Below are 5,227 nucleotides of genomic sequence, written 5' to 3' on the forward strand. Positions count from 1 at the left end.
CTCTCTCTCTCTCTCTCTCTCTCTCAAAAAGAAATAAAACATTAAAAAAAAAAAAAGAAAGACTCCAACATCAACACTTCTGTGAGTTTCCAGGACATTAGTCTGCTGTGCAGAGTTCATGTTTGCCAGCCCCTACAATTGTGTGACTGAAGTCTTTAAAGATATATCTCTACATGTCCACATCCTATTGTTTCTATTTCTTGGGAGACCATTGACAAATTCAAGGATAAGCCAAACAGCAGTTTAAAAATCCAGTTTAGTCTCTTGTTGCAGCGACGCGAGTGGGAGCACCAGTCGCGGGCCTGAAGCGGAACTCCACGGGTCGCTTTAAGAAAATGGCAGACAAGCCAGACATGGGGGAAATCGCCAGCTTGGATAAGGCCAAAACGGAGACACAGGAGAAGAACATCCTGCCGACCAAAGAGACAATTGATCAGGTGAAGCGGAGTGAAATTTCCTAAGAACCTAAAGGATTCCCCACCCCCGTCATCTTCGAGACGCCCTAGTTGTGTTGTGGAGGAAGAAGAGCCACCTGCAAGATGGACACGAGCAACAAGCTGCACTGTGAACCCAGGGACTCCATGCAGACGCCACCGGCCTGCCGGGTGTCTGAGGGGACATCCCCCCAATCGGACTGCCAAATTCTCCGGTTTGCCCTGGGATATTATAGCAAATTATTTGTATGATCAATGACAATAAAACACACCGCATGGCAAAAAATGAATAAATAGATAAAATAAAAATCCAATTTAAAAATGTATCTGTGCACAAAGGAGTTGCTGCTTAATTTAAAAAAGAACTTGTCAGCTTGAATAAATGTTGATAATGTATAATCAAGACTGGATTATAAATGATCTTCAGAACAACATTGGCATGAATGATTATGTTTAAACATGCTTTTCAAATTTGAATTTTACTAGCAATTTCCATTCTATTTACTAAAGAATCAACGGGGGCCAAAAGTGGATTGATTTTCCCCTATTTTACTTAGTTGGTGAGGTAATAATAAGTATTATTATAGCAAACAGTCAAGCTCAAAAGAAGAAAATATTTTCAAGTTGGATAAGCAACCTATAAATAACAAATAAATCAATATGGGGTACACTTATTGGGGAAATAAGGTAGGGTGGTTATCATAGCAAAAATGGAGTCGTACAAATTCATAGTTGTCACAGGTTAAACTGTGTCCTCAGAGAACACCTCAGACTATAATCTTATTTGGAGATTTCCCTCATAAAGTGGGGAAGGGGGACTTGGAGACAAACATGCCTCCAGGAAGAACTCCATGCTGAGGTGGAGGCACAGGTCAGAATGATGCTCTGTGAGCCCTGGAATACCAGAGATGGTGAGCAAACCCCCAGAAGCTAGGAGAAAATCATGGAATGGACGCTTCCTCACAGCCCTCAGAAGAAAGCAAGGCTGGAAACAACTTGATCTTGGAATCCTAATTTGAGGAAATAGGAGGCAATAAATTGTGGTTGTTTAAGCCACTCAGCTTGTGGGTCTTGGTTACAGCAGCTTTCAAAAAGTAACTTAATAGTATTAACTAATTTTTAAACATAAAGATATTAAATACCGTGAAGTTCCTGATTATTCAGTGAACCTCAACTATTATTTATGAACTATTATTTCCTGTTCATTATTTTCAAATTAATATTTTATTATTAGAAATAAATAGTAATAGGATAAGAGCTAACTGTTTTTGGAATATTATTTTCCAAACAGTTTTAAATGCTTTAAGTGTATTACTTCATAGATAATTCTGTTAGCCCCATTTTACAAAAGAAACACAGAAGCACAGGAAAGCAAGTTGCTCCTGTTTAAGTGGTAGATCGAGGCATAATCTCAGAGAGTTCGGTTCTGAAATGTCCAATTCTAACCACAATGCCATATTATCTATTAGTGACATGACTAGTAAAGATTTTCCCATCCTCCAAAAAGAGTTTTCCAAGCTCAATGACTCATTGCATTCAGGATGCTGAATTCACAACAGATACGTCTGGGATAGCAGGATGTCTCTCTGAAATATTTAGGTCCCATGGTGCTAAATACCCTCATACACTTTCATAGAGCATGCATTATTTGGGGATATTTACTATATTTGGGATTTATTTTAAGAGAATATACAGCAATCCTTTATTTTGGTCTTTATTTCTGTTCATTTAAGTCAGCTTATTAAAGAAAAATCTATAGGGATGCCTGGGTGGCTCAATCAGTTAAGCGTCCGACTTCGGCTCAGGTCATGCTCTCATGGTCCGTGGATTCAAGCCCCGCATCGGCTCTGTGCTGACAGCTCAGAGCCTGGAGCTGCTTCTGGTTCTGTGTCTCCCTCTCTCTCTGCCCCTCCCCTACTCATGCTCTGTTTCTCTCTGTCTCAATAATAAGTAAACATAAAAAGTTAAAAAAAAAAAAGAAAAACCTATATGACCATTTAGGTGTTTGTAAGAAAAATATACAATAATCTTATTTCCATGAATGGTATTAGCTTCATATTTTGTGAATGCTGTGTACTTTAGCGGCATGGACTCCAGTGACTGTGAAAGACATGTATGAACACGCACACGCACACACACGCACACACACACACACACACACACACACACACACACACAGAGGCTCGTGTGTCTCCAGTACTACACGCAGTTATGCCTGTCAAAGTCAGAGTATGAAGTGTCTTTCACTTACTTAATGATCTCTAAAGAGCTTGTTGTAAACACTTCAGTTAAGAGGCTGGTAGATGTAGGGGTACCCGCGGGGCTCAGTCAGTTAAGCATCTGACTTTGGCTCAGGGCAAGATCTCATGGCTCCCGTGAGACCATTTCCCATTCTGTGTTTCCCTTGTCCTCTGCCTTAACCCACTTGCGCTCTGTCTCTCCCAAAAATTAATAAACATAAAAAATTTTTTTAAAGTCTGACTCTCGACTTGGGCTCAGGTCATGATCTCACAGGTCACAAGATCAAGCACTAGGCTAGGGCGCTATCAGGGTAGAGTTTGCTTGAGATTCTCTGTCTCCCTCTCTCTCTGCCTCTCCCCTACTCACTCTTTCTCTCTCTTTCTCTCCCAAAAATAAATAAATAAATAAACATTTAAAAAAAAGACACTGGTAGATGTACATGAATGGTATCATTAAAGAGGTTTCCTTGGAGGAATAACTTCTGGTCTCTCCTTCTATTCTGCAGTTGGACAAACCGACTGAGTTGCCCTCTGCATGCCCATGTCTCTCCTCACGATGGGCATGATGCTTCCAGGCCTGGGATTTCCCAGGACAAGCTCCTACTATTTCCTGAAATCTGGACGCCTATCCCCTTTCCACACTGTGCAGTATGACTTCCAATGGCTCAAGAGTAAGGCATTTCCAGTTACCCATCTTATTTTCCTATAATGCCAGTCCCTTAGTGCTTAGAAGCATATTTCCAAATTTCCTAAGAAAAGAAATCTAAAGACATTAAAATGTAGCGTATTTAACCCTGAGAAGTTACATGAAGATGGGCACCACATGGCTCTTCTGTATAAGGAATACAAACTGACAACAGCACACAATGGAAGACACTAGAAATTATAACAGCCTAGATTTTAAATGTTAATTAATCATAGATTTAAGTGCTGTTTTTTTCTATACCAATTTATCTTTTAAACTCTTGTATACTACATATATTGCTTTCATTTTTGTGATTTAATATCATGTCAAGGATTTTTATCACCTGTTTCTGTTCCTTTTTTTGCTTCTTTATTACATCTCAGGGAAGGAAAAGGAGCAATACTTTAAAAAATGTTTAATGTTTATTTAGTTTTGAGAGACAGAGAGAGACATAGAATGAGGGGGTGTGTAGACAGAGGGAAATACAGAATCCAAAGCACGCTCCAGGTTCCAAGCTGCCAGCACAGAGCCTGACGTGGGGCTCAAACTCATGAACCGTGAGGTCAGGACCTGAGCTGAAGTTGGACACTTAACTGACTGAGCCACCCAGGTGCCCCAAATATTTTTAATGAAATTCTCTGCTCCTGCCATATCAGTGAAAATCCTTTGGGCCCCAGGGACTCAAAACTGCTTCAACAGTAAGCGTATAATTGTCGCCTCACATATCTGGCAGTTTACAATATCACTTATTTTACTGGCTTGAGAGGTAAGAACCCCACGTCCTTCCCATTGTCCACTCTACCGTCCTCAGCGTGGTCCCTGGACTCGTCTCCAGATGGAGACAATCTCAGGGATCACATCTGTAGAATCTGGAAGAACTCTTACTTCTGCGGGTCTCTTTCTTCATGAACAAGCCTTGCCTACCACCCCCCACTCCCAACAGACCGTGCTGTACATCTCCTTGGCCAGAAGCCTCACAAGCCTATCCATACATAAGTCACTGACAAAGGAAAGGGATCCTCATAATTACTTAAACCTGAATTTACCCCAAAGCCCTGTAGTGGAAGGTAGATACACAGGGAAGTGTCAGAAAGTTCAGAAATCTGGGAGGTAAAATTAATCTCCCCTCCTCCATCCTCAGCCTTTTTGATTCTCAGCTGCCTCTTCTTGCCTCATATTTCTTTAGAGACATTCGAGGTCTTCGACGTTCCTGCTGGCCAATAGAAATGGCTGCCTTCATCTGTGGCCTGGGTGTTTTCTCCTCTCTGGGCGGAGGAAGAGGGTCATTGGTCCATGGCTGATCTTTCCTCCGTTGTCTCCTCTTCAAGCATCATGTTGTCTTGCTCCACTCTCCTTCAGCCACCACCGCTTCCCATCAGTCATTTAAAACCATGTTCAGATCCCTTTATCCATACTCAATACAGCACACAAATTGTGTGCTTATTTCGTGCTTTTGAGAAGCTAGTAAATAAAAACTGATTCTCTTCGTGAATTGTGAAGCAGTTCTGATGAAAATTTGGTCCCATCTCAACCAAGACACAAAAGTCTGACAGATGAAGATAAAAAATTTTGTTTGCGGGCACCTGGGGGGCTCAGTCAGTTAAGTGTCCCACTTTGGCTCAGGTCGTGATCTCACAGTTTGTGAGTTCAAGCCCTGCGTTGGGCTCCATGCTGATGGCTCAGAGCCTGGAGTCTGCTTCCAATTCTGTGTCTTTCTCTCTCTGTCTCTCAAGAAAAATATTAAAAATAAATTTAAAAAATTGTTTTTGCTCACTGTGGAGTTGCTTGGAGACAGATGTTTCCTAGATGGAATGAGCAATGGTTAGGAGCTTTAGGTTTTCTTCATGCTCCCACCAGTGATAGAATAC

General features: G+C 41.3%; 1 pseudogene; it reads left to right on the forward strand.

Annotated features, from left to right (window-relative positions):
• The first annotated feature begins 277 nt into the window (after window positions 1-277).
• On the forward strand, window positions 278-461 carry LOC115294682 (annotated as a pseudogene).
• Window positions 462-5,227: the final 4,766 nt, after the last annotated feature.

The sequence above is a fragment of the Suricata suricatta genome, chromosome 6, assembly GCF_006229205.1.
Source record: "Suricata suricatta isolate VVHF042 chromosome 6, meerkat_22Aug2017_6uvM2_HiC, whole genome shotgun sequence".
Classification (NCBI taxonomy): domain Eukaryota; kingdom Metazoa; phylum Chordata; class Mammalia; order Carnivora; family Herpestidae; genus Suricata; species Suricata suricatta.